The sequence below is a fragment of the Bos mutus genome, chromosome X (assembly GCF_027580195.1).
Source record: "Bos mutus isolate GX-2022 chromosome X, NWIPB_WYAK_1.1, whole genome shotgun sequence".
Taxonomy (NCBI): domain Eukaryota; kingdom Metazoa; phylum Chordata; class Mammalia; order Artiodactyla; family Bovidae; genus Bos; species Bos mutus.
This window is the reverse complement of record NC_091646.1, coordinates 84759277-84776124: the sequence shown is the minus strand read 5'-3', so window position 1 is coordinate 84776124 and position 16848 is coordinate 84759277. Positions and strand designations below refer to the sequence as shown.

The following is a 16848-nucleotide window of genomic DNA, read 5'->3' as shown; positions in this document are numbered from 1 at the left end:
AATGGATAAGAAAGCTGTGGTGCATATATACAATGGAATATTACTCAGCTATTAAAAAGAATGTGTTTGAATCCATTCTAATGAGGTGGATGAAACTGTTATACAGAGTGAAGTAAGTCAGAAAGAAAAACACCAGTACAGTATATTAATGCATATATATGGAATTTAAAAAGATGGTAACGATGACCCTATATGTAAAACAGCAAAAGAGACATGGATTTAAAGAATAGACTTTTGGACTCTGTGGGAGAACGCCAGGGTAGGATGATTTGAGAGAATGCATTGAAACATGTATATTACCATATGTGAAATAGATCGCCAGCCCAGGTTCAATACATGAGACAGGGTGCTCAGGGCTGGTGCACAGGGATGACCCTGAGGGATGGGATGGGGAGGGAGGCAGGAGGGTGGTTCAGGATGGGGAACACATGTGCACCTGTGGCTGATTCATGTCAATATATGGCAAAAACCACTACAATATTGTAAAGTAATTGGCCTCCAATTCAAATTAATTAATTAATTTTAAAAATATCATTTGAGAAATGTTTCCCTTATTTCTGCTTGTCTAAGTCCTAGCTATCCTTCCAGGCATGGTTCAAAAGTCATCTCTTCTAGGAAGCTTCAACCCAAATTGAAATCCATCTCTTTTTTTCTGTATGCTCACGACATTTTACTGGCAACCTTATGTCACTTGTTACTGCTTGCTATATGTAGTTAGATGTTTATGAGCTTGTCTGCCCCATATAATTTTGCTTCCCCACAGCCTCTGGCAGAGCACTTAGTGTTCAGAGGCTTAGAAAATGTTTGTTTAATGAATTTATGTTCAGAGAAGGCATTTTAAAAAGGGCTCCATGTGGATTCAGAGAGGGTATTTCTGAAAAGGGTACAGTGACTCATGTAGGGTTCACCTTTTACTGGAGGCTTTAAGGCATACTAGGGGTGTCTCCATCTCCGCCTCCACAACTAATGCTCCTCTTGATTCTTCACATTCCAGTATTATAATAACCCCCTTTTGGAACTGGAGACATTTTTGAGGTCTCTGAGAAATGAAAGTAACCTTGAAAGGGGGCACCCAGCCTAAAGCACTGATTTTCAAAGGGTAGACTGCAAGCCTTCAATGAATGTCCACTAATGTGGACCCATTTGGGTAATAAAACCAATTAGGTGTGTCCTGATTAGCTTTTTTTTTTTAACTGAAGAGAAAGTTTCAGGCTACATGGCAAATAATAAATAATGCCTAACTACATGGCAAATAATAAATTGTTTGAAAAGTTTGTTTCTATTTTGTATGTTAGTTGTGATGTTGAATATATAGTTTTTAATGTGGGTTCCAGTCAAAAGAGTTTAAAATATGTTTTCCTAAGCCAACATTGGCTGAGAGCAAGATAAAGTAACATAAGCTATTTACTTTATCTCTCTGGATCCCAGTTTCTTCATCAGAAGAACAAGAATACTAATAGTATCTATATCAAAAAGTTGCTGTGAAGAGTAAACAAGTGAATACACATAAAGTCTTTAGCACAGTTTCTGGCACATGTTAACCCTGATGATAGTGATTAACTGTGGGATGGAGGTAGGGGGTAGGGTTGAAAAGATTGCAGTAAGGATCTCTAAGGATGGTAAAAGACCTTGACAGATCTGTTGTTGACCACATGAAGTGACACTCATACATAGTGGGTCCAAATATGATACAAACTATATGTAGTTACACACACACACACATACTTGTACATCCAATAGCCCCACACAAACTATAGTCCCTACAAGTAATGAATCATGTCTGTCACTTTGCTCCGGTGAGGAATCTGAGCCTGTCACAAAATAAAGTGTTTGGGGTCTAATATTCAGGATGGCCAGGAAGAAAAGAGGGCCTAGGATAGGGGGACAGTTGTGTTAGGAGCAATGAAAATATCCTAGTCTCCAAAGCACAGAGCATACATTGAAAGAGCCTCATGAAACCCTGGGAGTCAGACAAATGAAATACAGGCAGGCATAAGACCACTTGCTTATTTTCCATCAATCTTTCTTTCCTTTCGGGGTGTGATTCTTCTGTGAGCCTGCTGCTTTGTCTTCTCAGGATGGGTGCTGCTGCTAAGTCACTTCAGTCATGTCTGACTCTGTGCAACCCCATAGACAGCAGCCCACCAGGCTCTCCCGTCCCTGGGATTCTCCAGGCAAGAACACTCGAGTGGGTTGCCATTGCCTTCTCTGTCTCAGGATGATTAGGTCTATCTTATATTCTTGGGGAGATGTAAAGAGATATAAGTAGGCAGTGGCAGGGAAGAATTCTTGTCATTTATTTTTATTCAAAGAATATTTATTGAGCACCTTCTATGTGCTAGGCACTTTCTGTATCTGGTACTGGGGATATTTTGGTGAATGAAGCTGTCAAAAAATCTTTGATTTCATAGAACTTATGTTCTAGCAGAAAGAGGCAGATAACAAGGAAAAATAAATAAATAAAATTTATGGTATGTCAAATGGTTAAAAATGCTGTTAGGTGAAAAGGCAGAGAAGATGGGGGTAACAAACATGCAATTTTTAAAAGGATAGTCAGTGACAATATCACTAAGAAGACATGTGAACTAGACCTGATTGAAGTGAGAAAGCAATGTAGACATCTGAGGTCAGAGTGTTCCAGGTGAAAGGAATAGCAAGCAAGGCCTGAGACTGGAATATGCCTGGTGATTTGGAATAAGATAGGGAAGGGCAGTATAACTGGAATGGAGTAAGCAATAAGAGACAATGGTGGGAAATGAGGTCATGGAGGTAATAGGCATGAGCATGTAGGGTCTAATAGATTATCATGAGGATTAGGCTTTTACTCTAAGTGAGGTGGGAGAAAAATGAAGAATGGTGAGCCAAGAAGTAATATGTGACATGATTTGTCTTAAGTTTTAACAAGCTCACTCTGGCTGCTGTGTAAAGAATTGACTCTAGGGGGTTAAAGGAGGAAACAGAGAGGACAGAAAGAAGAATAATGCAGTAACAGTGAGAGATGATAGTGGTTTAGACTAGAGTGGTAGCATGAGAGAAATAATCAATTCCACATGAATTTTGAAGGTAGAACCAACTGGATTTCCTGATGAATTGGATGTGGGATGTGAGAGAAAATGAGTTATCAAGGATTTTGATCTGAGCATCTAGAAGAAAGTATTTGGGAGTTACTATTTACTGAAGCAGAGAAGATTGCAAGAGAACCAGATATGGGGTTTTATATCAAGAAATCAGTTTGGGACATATTAAGTTTGAAATGCCTATTAGATATCCAAGTGAAAATATTAAATTGGCAGCTAGATGTGTCCAGGCAGGCCAGGCCAGAGATATAAGCTTGGAGTCATTAATGTATAAATGTTATTTAAAGTTATGAGGCTAGATGAGGAATTCACCAAAGAAGCTAATATAAATGGAGAAGAGAAAAGGTCCAAAGACTGAGCCCTGGAGCCTTCTAACATTTAGAGACTGGGAAAATGAGGAGAAAGGAGCAGAGGAGTCTGAGAAGGAGCAGTCAGTGAGGAAGGAGTGAGACCAGAAGAGCATCCTGGAAACCAAGGAAGACAGAATTTCAATGATGAAGGAATAGTCAGCTTTGTCAAGTACAGTTGAGAGGGGTTCTTTTACGGGTTAGTAAGAGGGTTAGCCCATGGAAAGCTGACATAACAGTGGCATGTGTTTTTAGGGAAGGGGAAGTGTTTGCTCCCTAGATAACAGCTTCTTGAGTGGTCTATATAGAGGCAGTGTGGCATAAAGATTCTGATTCAAGAGGCACATGGACCTGGGCTGGACTGGCCAGCAATTCTGTGTGCTTGGTGTGTCATGTGAGACACTTAATACAGAGAGCAGAGCAGCTGTAGTTGTGAACCACACTGGAAACACTGGACTACCAGAAATAGATGTATAAGGAGCAGCTACCCATAGGGTACAATTATAAGCACACTAGGGAGCAGTCTGGAGAAGGCAATGGCACCCCACTCCAGTACTCTTGCCTGCAAAATCCCATGGATAGAGGAGCCTGGTAGGCTGCAGTCCATGGGGTCGCTAAGAGTCAGACACGACTGAGCGACTTCACTTTCACCTTTCACTTTCATGCACTGGAGAAGGAAATGGCAACCCACTCCAGTGTTCTTGCCTGTAGGATCCCAGGGACGGGGGAGCCTGGTGGGCTGCCATCTATGGGGTCGCACAGAGTCGGACACGACTGAAGCAACTTAGCAGCAGCAGCAGAGAGTAGTTAGAAGCACACTCTCCAAACATCCTCCCATTCCAAGATCAGATTCTAGCCTTTCTTGTTTATTCAATCAACACTATGTGTGAAACACTGCTCTAAAGTGTGAAAGTGAAAGTCTCTCAGTTGTGTCCGAATCTTTGCAACCCCATGGACTATACATTCCATGGAATTCTCCAGGCCAGAATACTGGAGTGGGTAGACTTTCCCTTCTCCAGAGACACTGTTCTAAGCACTTACAAATAATAACTCAGTGAATCTCCACAACAGCCCTGTGAGGTAAGTTGTATAATTATCCCATTTTTACAGATGAAAAAACTGAGGCAAGGGAGAGTCTAAGTGACTAGTTCAATTGTACACAGTTACTAAGAGGCAGATCCAGAATTTTAAATCTGCTGTCTGCAGTGTAAATGTTCTTAACCTTTTCAAACAGGCATTAGCAGATGTGGGCCAAATCCTGCACACATGCTATGCTGTTTTTGTGTATTCTTGCACATCTTGAAAGAATTGTTCAAAAAAAGGAAAATCATGCAACAGAGACCTAATATAGTCCACAAAGTTTAAAATATTTACTATAAGGCCCTTTACAGAAAGATGTTACCCTTCCCTGCTCCATACTATAAAAGCGGAAGAAAATACCTCTAATTAGTTTGTGGGTATATCAAATGACATAATATATAGAAAGCAGATGTAGGTGCTCAAAAATAGAAGTTTTTCTTTTTTTTTTCTTTTTTTTAAATAGCAGTTTTTCTTGATTAATTTTATATCCTTCTGCTATTAGCTGTCTGCTTCTTTCACTCTTCCCCAGAAGAATTCTTGTTAGATTTGATTCATTCCAGTACTCCCCATCTTCCCCACCAACCTTTGCTGAAATGTTACGAGAAATAATTGAGCTAGATGGAAATATCAACCATTTATTAGTTAATGTCACCACTGACAGAACACATTAGAAAATTTAAGTTCAGTAGGACTTTCAGTGGTATTAAATTCCTAAATGAATTGGATGAAGCAAGTAGGTTCTATTTAAGAAAGTTTTGACAACAAATGGTAAATAAGTGACTAAATAATATTTCCAGAGATAGAAAATCAATATATGATGGGTTATGTCTCCTAAAAAACAAAATTTTGAATAAATATCTAGAAAACTTTAAATAAAGTGATCTTTCATTTGACTATTACATATAAGGAAAAATTATAGAACATCAGAGCTCAAAGACTCCATAGAAATTCTCTAGTCAAACACTTTCAGAATAAAGATGGGGACTCTGAAGCCCATAGATAGGAAGATACTTACACATGGTCACACAGCGCATCTGGAACTAGCATCCTGTTCTCCAAATGTAGCGCTTTTTTCATTAAATCAGTGGTTGAAAACTAGTATCTTGGGGCTAGAATCTGTTTAGTTTGTATCACAAAATTTTAAAAAAATTTGATCTAACATTTAAAAAAAAAAAACAATATTGCACAAAAATCTGGATTTCCAAATTCCACTGAACTAAATTATAAGATCTGGCAAAATAGGTTCACTTCTCCAAATGACCAGGGTCCAATGGGGCTAAATAGTGGCTGCCTCCTTTAGAAAGGGTTTTGCCATGTTCCTCACCACTTTCAAATGAATTCACTCTGTAATACCACTCATGTAACTTATCAACTAAACTCTTAGAGGCATTTATGATTTACCTCTCCCTCCTTAAATTTCACAGCATTCTTCCAAACAAGGGATAGACAGTCCCATCCTAGGGCTTCCTGGAGAAAGATATGCTGAGGAGGCAGAGTCATGGACTCTCAGAGGCTTGTTTCTCATTCTTAAGAGTTGTTTTAGGGAAACTAGTTGCTTAACAAAAACCCATTTCCCTTCTTCTTGAGTATGAATGTATCAGGAGTCCTTTGCTACTAAGATTGCCAAATAGGAGGTCAGTGGAAGTTCTTGGGGGGAGCTTTCAGGAAAGCTCCTTAAAACGATGGCAGGTAGCATATGCCATTTTTGTCCTTCCCACTGTTTGTAATACAGATGTGACAGCTTGAGTTCTAGTAGCTAACTTTGACCTTAAGGATGAAAACCATGTGCTAAGGATGATAGACTCACCATACCAGCCCTGAACAGCCTACCTCTATCTAGATCATTTTTACATGATAGAAAAATAATTGTCTATGTTATTTTAGCTACTGTTATATTTCATTTCTGTTACCAGCAGCTGAATGTAATTCCTAATACGTAAGACAAGCATTAGATTGGCTTTGAGGTAGTAAAGATGAATGCTGGAGAGAAAATTATAATTAGGTCTAACCCAAATAACTACCCTATAATTCTAAAATACCTTAAAAAAAATCTTTCTCTTGGTCCCTTCCTTGTCGCAGGCATTTTATTTCTTTATCATAAATGATACTGTATCTTTCTGCCTCTAATCAATTATTCATATCTGCTCTCCATTAAATAAATGCCTACTTACTTGATTCAGTTCAACAGTCATGTGAGCCTGGGAGTGTGCTAAGCACTGGGGTATATACAATTGAATGAGACTCCATCCCAATCTGGTTGGGACATCTGCACCATTATTGATTAGGTAAATAGGTAAGAGTGTTAAACTCTGGAGTTAGATCCCATGGGTTCAAATTCTAACTCTATTACTTCTTAGTTGTGGGACCTTGGGCAATCTAATTTACCTCTGCATGCTTCAGTCTCCTTGTCTGTAAACTGGAAATAGTAATACTCTCTGTTTAAGAGGGTCGTTGTGAAGATTAAGTGAGGCTAATAGGAATCAGTGAAGTAAAATGGACTGGAATGGGTGAATTTAACTCAGATGACCATTATATATACTACTGTGGGTAGGAATCCTTAGAAGAAATGAATGAAGTAGCCATCATGGTCAACAAAAGTGTCTGAAATGCAGTATTTGGATGCAATCTCAAAAACAACAGAATGATCTCTGTTCATTTCCAAGGCAAGCCATTCAATATCACAGTAATCCAAGTCTATGCCCCAACCAGTAATGCTGAAGAAGCTGAAGTTGAACAGTTCTATGAAGACCTACAAGACTTTTAGAACTAACACCCAAAAAAGATGCCCTTTTCATTATAGGGCACTGGAATGCAAAAGTAGGAAGTCAAGAAACACCTGGGGTAACAGGCAAATTTGGCCTTGTAATATGGAATGAAGCAGGGCAAAGGCTAATAGAGTTTCGCCAAGAGAACACACTGGTCATAGCAAACACCCTCTTTCAACAACACACGAGAAGACTCTACACATGGACATCACCAGATGGTCAACACCAAAATCAGATTGATTATATTCTTTGCAGACAAAGATGGAGAAGCTTTATACAGTCAGCAAAAGCAAGACCAGGAGCTGACTGTGGCTCAGATCATGAATTCCTTATTGCCAAATTCACACTTAAATTGAAGAAAGTAGGGAAAACCACTAGACCATAAAGGTATGACCTAAATCAAATCCCTTATCATTATACAGTGGAAGTGAGAAATAGATTTAAGGGCCTAGATCCTCTGTCCATAGTTCATCAGGGAGAGTGCCTGATGAACTATGGACAGAGGTTTGTGACATTGTACAGGAGACAGGGATCAAGACCATCCCCATGGAAAAGAATGCAAAAAAGCAAAATGGCTGTCTGGGGAGGTCTTACAAATAGCTGTGAAAAGAAGAGAAGTGAAAAGCAAAGGAGAAAAGGAAAGATATAAGTATCTGAATGCAAAGTTCCAAAGAATAGCAAGAAGAGATAAGAAAGCCTTCCTCAGCGATCAATGCAAAGAAATAGAGGAAAACAACAGAATGGGAAAGATTAGAGATCTTTTCAAGAAAATTAGAGATACCAAGGGAACATTTCATGCGAAGATGGGCTCGATAAAGGACAGAAATGGTATGGACTGAACAGAAGCAGAAGATATTAAGAAGAGGTGGAAAGAACACATGGAACTGTGCAAAAAAGATCTTCATGACGCAGATAATTACGATGGTGTGATCACTCACCTAGAGCCAGACATGCTGGAATGTGAAGTCAAGTGGGCCTTAGAGAGCATCACTACGAACAAAGCTAGTGGCGGTGATGGAATTCCAGTTGAGCTCTTTCAAATCCTGAAAGACGATGCTGTGAAAGTGTTGCACTCAATATGCCAGCAAATTTGGAAAACTCAGCAGTGGCCACAGGACTGGAAAAGGTGAGTTTTCATTACAATCCCAAAGAAAGGCAATGTCAAAGAATGCTCAAAGTACCACACAGTTGCACTCATCTCACACGCTAGTAAAGCAATGCTCCAAATTCTCCAAGCCAGGCTTCAGCAATACGTGAACCGTGAACTTCCAGATATTCAAGCTGGTTTTAGAAAAGGCAGAGGAACCAGAGATCAAATTGCCAACATCCGCTGGATCATCAAAAAAGCAAGAGAGTTCCAGAAAAACATCTACTTCTGCTTTATTGACTATGCCAAAGCCTTTGACTGTGTGGATCACAATAAACTGTGGAAAGCTCTGAAAAATTTCTCTTGAGAAATCTGTATGCAGGTCAGGAAGCAACAGTTAGAATTGGATATGGAACAACAGACTGGTTCCAAATAGGAAAAGGAGTACGTCAAGGCTGTATCTAGTCACCGTGCTTATTTAACTTATATGCAGAGTACATCATGAGAAACGCTGGACTGGAAGAAACACAAGCTGGAATCAAGATTGCTGGGAGAAATATCAATAACCTCAGATATGCAGATAAGACCACCCTAATGGCAGAAAGTGAAGAGGAACTAAAAAGCCTCTTGATGAAAGTGAAAGTGGAGAGTAGAAAAGTTGGCTTAAAGCTCAACATTCAGAAAACTAAGATCATGGCATCTGGTCCCATCACTTCATGGGAATGAGATGGGGAAACAGTGGAAACAGTGTCAGAGTTTATTTTTTGGGGCTCCAAAATCACTGCAGATGGTGATTGCAAGCCATGAAATTAAAAGACACTTACTCCTTGGAAGGAAAGTTATGACCAACCTAGATGGCATAATCAAAAGCAGAGACATTACTTTGCCAACAAAGGTCTGTCTAGTCAAGGCTATGGTTTTTCCGGTGGTCATTTATGGATATGAGAGTTGGACTGTGAAGAAAGCTGAGCGCTGAAGAATTGATGCTTTTGAACTGTGGTGTTGGAGAAGACTCTTGAGCGTCCCTTGAACTACAAGGAGATCCAACCAGTCCATCCTAAAGGAGATCAGTCCTGGGTGTTCATTGGAAGGACTGATGCTGAAGCTGAAACTCCAATACTTTGGCCACCTCATGTGAAGAGTTGACTAATTGGAAAAGACTCTGATGCTGGGAGGGATTGGGGGCAGGAGGAGAAGGGGACAACAGAGGATGAGATGGCTGGATGGCGTCACCGACTCGATGGACATGAGTTTGAGTGAACTCCGGGAGTTGGTGATCAACAGGGTGGCCTGGTATGCTGCAATTCATGGGGTTGCAAAGAGTCAGACATGACTGAGCGACTGAACTGAACTGAACTAAACTAAATACATGTACAGCACTTAGAATAGTGACTGATTCATGAGAAGAAAATGGCAACCCACTCCAGTACTATTGCCTGGAAAATCCTGTGGATGGAGGAGCCTGATAGACTACAGTCCATGGGGTCACAAAGAGTCAGACAGGACTGAGCGACTTCACTCACTCACTCACTCATGGTGTGGTAAGCAGACTAATTGTGTCCCAAAGATATCTAGTGGGACAGGACTGAGTGACTTCACTCCCTCTCAATCCTAGATTACAGAACAAAGGAGAGGACAAAGGTTACAGGACAAAGGAGCATTAAGATAGAAGATGGAATTAAGGTTGCTAATGACAACTAAAAATGTTGCTCACCATCTAGTTCTACAATAATTATGTCACTAGCCACTATAATCACTGACCTTTAGCATATCCTGAAAACAGTTCAGGTTGGATATCAGGAATTAGGCACTCTGTATTCTGGGAAACTGGAAGAATAGACCTTCTTATTGGTAGATGTTTTCAGAACTTTTTTTTTTCCATGAACCCAAGCTCTTGCATCTTCCCATGCTTATAAAAGCACACTAAAACCATTAACTAAGACATCTATTCTTCATGACTAACAGCAAACTTCTACCAAGTTGTGTGCTTGGTTGCAGGTACTCCTGTCACCAAAATCACATATATGTTGATCTCCCCTCTTACTTCTTTGGAGCAGTTTCTCAAGGCTGTCTCCTCTGCTACAGTCCCCAATAAGTTCTCAAATAAAACTGAAACTCACAGCTCTCATATTGTGTCCTTTTTTTTCCAGTCAACACTTATCAGACACTTTGAAATAGGGAGATTATCCTGGATTATTCTTAAATGTGGAAGCAGGAGGCAGAAGAGTAGGTGTCAGAATGATGTGATGTGATGTGAAAAAGACTTGATCAGCCAGTGCTGGCTTTGAAGAAGGACTGTAGCCTTAAGCTAAAGAATGTCAACAGTGTCTGGAAGCTGGAAAAAGCAAGAAATGCATTCTCTCCTAAAGTCTCCCAAAAGGAATACATTATCACTGACACCATAATTTTAACTAGTGAGACCCATTTCGGACTTTTGCTTTCCATAACGTTAAGAAAATTAATGTTGTTTGTGTTAAGCCATCAAGTGTGTGGTAATTTGTGCAGTAGCAATAGGAAATGAATACACATGGTAAGTGCCCTATAAATGATAAATACAAAACGAAATAACTCTTAATCCAAGTTCATATTTGCTAAAAAAGCAGACATTTTTCATTTGATCCCTGGAACCTATCCCTATTTTAGCATTGGGGAAACTGAGTGAAAAATATGTAAGCAGTGAATTAGTGGTAAGGTACTTTCCCCTTACTTGCTACCAGCTGCTGCTGCATGACTAGTTTATGACTAGTCTTTTCAGCTCCAACAGTGGCAATTTTGCAGACAGACTCCCACATCTGCTGTAACTGAAGTGTGGAAATTCGTTGCTAAGCCATGTAATTTGTTGCTAGGCTTCCTTCCCCCTCTCAGGCCCCAGCACATTTCAGCAACTGGAAGTTAATAATCTGCCAGCAAATTAAATTTGGTGAAAAGATCAGACAGCATGTTAATTGGGAACCAGGTGATCCAAGTTCATCTTGGAGGACTGTGTGACCCTCTACCCAGTACATCCCCAGTGTCAGTTGCTGCTTCCCCACCAGATGCATGAACTCCTGGACCTCTGTGAATCTAAAGGAGGCCACATTCATTTATTTGAGCTGCTAATGAACATCTTCATCTTTTGCCTGCTTTTCTCTGCCTCAAATGCCCTAAGCTCATGTTTTCCAGAGTGTTGTAGTTAAGGGGTGATTATGCATGGTAGAAGTCTTACTGCATAGGGCACATATTCTCACTCCTGGATGTATATGAGAATTGTCCAGGAGCTTTCCAAAGACATAATGCCAAAGTCCTACCCCAGAGATTCTGATTTAATTGGTCTGGGTGGGGTGAGTATTTAAAAAAATGAATATTAAATGTGAGTGTTAAAAAAAAAAAAAAACCTACACAGGTTATTTTCATAGCCAACCAAGACTGAGAGCCAGTGGAGTAGTGATTCAGACCTGGAGCTCAAAGACCAGCTCTGCTACTCACTATTTGTGCAACTCTGGGCGTGTTGTCTGACCCCTTTGGGCTATGGCTTCCCCATCTGTCAAACATGAAAGACAATCCCTATAGCATAACACTGTCACAAAGTATTAAACGAATTAGCACATGTAAAGCACTTAGAACAGAATTTATAAGCAATTAGTGTCAGAGTGAAACAAAATTATTGATCTGCAGCACTTAGAACTGTTTCTACCATGCAGTAAGTATTCAACAAATGCCAGCTGTTATTACATCAACAAGATCTTTAATAGATGCTTATTTTAAACGTGTATTTCAGAACAGATAACAAAAATCAATTTATAATACCAGTATAAAGCTCTTTTTTAGTATCAAACTTTAAAAAAAAATGGGTTACTTTAAAGTAAAATAATAAGTAAATTTATCACTGAAAAAGGCAAAACTTCTGCAGTTTAAGAAACATTGCTCTATCCTCTTCCATGGCCCTTCCTTCTACTAACTTGTTATACCCAATCCTACCTCTTCTTCCAAGCCCAGTATAACATACACGCCACCTTTGTCAGAAAGTCTCCCCTGATCTCCACATCTGGAAATATTTGCCTCCTGCTCTGAATTCCCACAGTTTCTTTCTCTTATATGCATCTCAAACATATCCGACAAAAAAACTCTGAATTTTCACTAATTCCCTTCCCTTGCCCCCATTTTCCCCATTTCATTAACCAGCAATACCACCAATCACATAATTGATGGGGCCAAAAAACTAGTGGCAATATTTTGATTTTTCATTTTCCCTCACACCCCTAACCAGTCTGTCAGCAAAGCTCATCAGTTTTACCTTCTAAATAATAATATTTGCAGACTCTGATCACTTCGTCAAAACCAACACTCTCTCCCACCTGGATGTTGCAGCAGTCTTGCTCACTGGGCTCCCAGCTCCCTTAGGCCCTGGAGACCATTCTCCTCCTAGAAACCAGAGAGCCATTTAAATCATGTTACTGCCCATCTCAAACACCTCCAGTGACTTCTGACATAAAATCCAAACAAGGCCTCCAAAGCCCTGCAGGAGTTAGTACCAATCTCTCAGAAGCCATTCACCTATGGCTCTTCCCTCCTTCCCACATGTAGCCACTGGGCCTCCTAGAGGGGATTTATCCAAAAACCAAAGGGGAAAAATGAAAGGAATTTGCTTGGATTTACATTTCAGAAAAAAATTACTCTGGCTGAAGTGTGGAGAGTAGATCTAGAGGGACCATGAAGGTGAACACATTGAGGAGGTATTGTTGCCATAGCCTTGGGTAGAGGAAAGACTGAAGTTCAAATGCCACCTTCAACACTTAGCTAGCTTTATGACTTTGGGCCCCCACTCTTGACACTCCTGGCACAGATCTAAGTGTTTTGTTTGTAGTAGTAACTCATATAATCCTTTCTAATTATTTCCTTTTCTCAAATTGGGGATTAAAAAATAGTCCCTGATTTTCAGGATTATTTTGAAGATTAAATAAATTTGTTTGTAATTGGTCTTGTTGTTAGAGAAAACACTGACTAAAACCACCTGCCCTAGGAAGGCAAGAGAGTAGCCACTTGCATAGATTATTTTACAAAAGGAGGTCTTGGCAAGGAATGTGGAACTAACAAACTTCCACCAACCAGAAGAATTCAGGAAAAGTCAAAAGCAGAGAGGAGACTCCAGTCTATATGTCCTACCAACCTCTCAGAATCCTTGCTGGAATCCGTCTTGGCTGAGTGATGCACGCACCACCAGGAAGGACCTTAAGTCAGAGTGTTTGGCTAGAGACAATCCAGAAACTAACCCAATTACCATAAAACCTGAGACTGTGACCCCAATGGCAGGGAAGTTCTAGATTCCCTTACCCTGCTGCTCCCTGCCAGGGCGTCCCTTCCCAACAGTCTCTTGCTTTGTCAGTACATGTGTCTCCTCGGACAATTAATTTCCAAGTGCTGATAAGAATACTAAAAGTCCCACTCTTGGGCCCTGGAAGGGATCTATCTCCCTTTCTGCAAAGCTGTCACAGTGCTTGACACACAGTCAGCATTCAACAAATGTTAATTACTATATTTAACAACCCAGGATTTAGCCTCAGGAAAGAATATAAGTGAATGTATTTGGGGAGTAATGTATGATGGATGAGTACAAAGGACTCTGGAGCCAGACTGCTTGGGTTGTAAATCCTTTCTCTACCATTTGTTATTCTTAGAACATTGGATATAATATATAACCTCTTTGTGCCTCAATTTATCTCATGTGTAAAATGGGGATGACAATGATTGCATCTGTTGTGAGGATTAGATGAGCTAATATGTGTAAATTATTTAGAACAGTCCTTGGTCCACAGTCTTGCCTGGAAAATCCCATGGACAGAGGAGCCTGATAGGCTGTAGTCCATGGGGTCGCAAAGAGTCGGACACGACTGAGCAACTTCACTTTGGTCCACAGTAAGTAATCTAATAAAGTCAATAAGCATTAAACTTAATAAATGTTAGCTATTATCACTATTGTTGCTGCCTGAAGCATTTCTACCCAATTCTATTGAGTCAGTGTTTTATTTGCAGCAGCAGCAGCAGCAGCATGCTTATAGATTCAAGACTCTTATGGACTCAACTCATTCATTTACCCATGATGTTTTGGTTTTGTGGAGAAGGAAATGAGTGTATGTTTTTGCATTTTTAAAAATTTGCCACTATTTGGCCAATGGGAGAGCTTTTCAGGGTAGATTAACTGTCATTAAACAACACTACCCAACACAACTCTGAAAGACTCTAAAGGCATGCAGTATAGTGATTATATGTATACATTCCACAATCAAACTATCTGGGATCAAATCCCAGAATTGCCACATATTAGCTATTAGCCTAGGACAAGTGATTTTGTACATCAGTGTCATCCTTGTACCACAGGGATGATGATGATGCCAGTATTTACTAAGGTTGTTGTGAGAATTAATTCATGTAAATTTTGTAAATAGCATTGGGCATGGAGTGTTGTTTATCATTATTAAAAGCACTTAGCCCAAAGTAGATACTCAATACATGATCATTATTGTTAGTATTACTGTTATTATAATTCATAGGTATATATTACTTTATAATTTTTACTCATTTTGACATTTATGATCACATTTTAGTTTTACCATTGTCCTGTCAGGGAAAGGATTATCAATCCCAAGTGACAGATGAGGAAATTGACCTGACTGGACTCTATTCACATTCCTGATATTTTACATGGCCATTTTTTGATTTTGCATGGAAATTCCAAAACTCTAACATAAGATTAAAAGTTACTTATCATAATATTAGTTTTTTAATTTTTAAATAAATTTTTAAATTAGTCAAATATCTATAACTCCTTTAATAGGACTGACTGAATAAAATTACCTTTGACATTATTAAATATTAGCTATAACCTAGCTACATGTAAGTGTTAAGTTATAACAGTCAAAAGTAACAAGTGGCTGTGAAATATTTCACTGTCTGGAAAATTAAAGTTGTGTGTAAGAGAGAGACCACCTAATGTCAATCAAAATAGAGGTTGGTGCAACCCTCCACAATTAATCTCAGCTATCTAAGTCATTAGATGAAGGTCACCAATCATATCTACACCTTAATTTCAACAATTTGCATTAATTACAGTTATACCCAAAACTCTGCTTAAACATGCCCTAGACATTATACCACTCCCTGAAAATACACTGCATTCTTTATTACTTTTCTTATTAAAATGCTATCTCATTCATTTGGTTCCTGACTTTAGGATCTCTACAGGGTAAGCATTATTGTATTGCACATAAGAGGAAAGAGAGCCCCTTCCCCCAAAGGGGAAGTGACTAGAGCAAGACATTAGCTTATAGCTTAGATAGCACTTCCTATGAGCTAGGCAAAATTCTAGTAGCTTTACCTGAAGAAAGTTACCGAATCCTCATACATAACAATCCTGTAAGGTAAGTATTATCCTCCACAATTTATACACAGAGATACTGAGGTCCAGAGAAATTAACCATGTTGCCCAAGATCACACTGCTTGGAAGTAACAGAAACAGATTTCAAACAAAAGCAGTTTGATTTCAGAGCCAACACACTCTTTACTGCTATGTTTCACTGCAAGGTGAAAGCCAGAAATCTTGACATGGGAAGAAAAAAAAAGTCAGTCTTATATGGAGGCCATATCAGTAGTATAGCAACAGACAATAAGCCCAGGCTGAGGGTAGCAAATGTACTGTCCTTTAATGACCCTCCACAGAGGGGCAAAAGATCTGGGAAATCGTGCCTGATTCTGTTCCACTGAAATAAAAGCTGGGGAAATTGGTGCAGTCAGGGCTCTTGTTGGCTTTCAGGGTGGGAAAAGGTGTTACAAGTCCAGAGGGAAGGGAGTCAGGGGATAATGGACCTGAATTCAAGCTACAGAATCATCACTATTTGTTGCCCTTCCAGTTACCTGGACTTTCCCAGCCTCTATATTTCATTGGCTTGACTGTAGCTTCAATTGGCTTCTATAAACTCTACCTCAGAACAATGATAAGATCTTTCATGTAATTTGCCAAGATTAATGCTGGATTCCTCCCCTGAGAACGACTTGCTGAAATTTCGGTTAATTTATACATACACACACACACACACACACACACACAGACACACCCCATAGAACTGAAGCTCTGTCACCCACTTCCAATCTCAAAGAATAGAGACCTCTTACCCTTCACCCAGTCAAAGCTTCCCTAGTCTGTGACAGTTTTACTCCTAAACTGTCAGTGTCCCCACACATAACAAAGCCCAAAGACCTTGGCCTGGCCTGTAATGGCCTTTCCACCTCTTTATTCTTCCATTCATTTTAAAGGTCAAGTTCAAATGCCACTTCCTCTACCTTCTTCTGATCTTGGATGTTCATCAGTACAGTATCTATTCCATTCTGAATAGGGCTGGAGCTAAATGGAAGAGTGGAAAGACAGGACAGGAAGGTAGGCACCATTTTCACTACTCTAAAACATCTAAGTTCTCCATTTTGCCAAGTCAAGTTTAACCTGGAACATTCATTTGGTACA

At 39.6% G+C, this 16848-nt stretch overlaps 1 protein-coding gene across 13 annotated transcripts in view; it reads right to left on the bottom strand.

Moving 5' to 3' along the window:
• ARHGEF9 (Cdc42 guanine nucleotide exchange factor 9) overlaps window positions 1-16848 on the bottom strand; it is a 554493-nt gene that overhangs the window by 241846 nt on the left and 295799 nt on the right. Inside the window, exon 1 of one of the 13 annotated variants that reach the window (XM_070366275.1) lies at window positions 12630-12653. The exons of the other annotated variants lie outside the window; for them this stretch is intronic. The gene's annotated coding sequence lies outside the window, so the exon portion shown is untranslated. Of the gene's footprint in view, window positions 1-12629; window positions 12654-16848 lie in introns of those variants that run through there. 13 annotated transcript variants of the gene reach the window in all.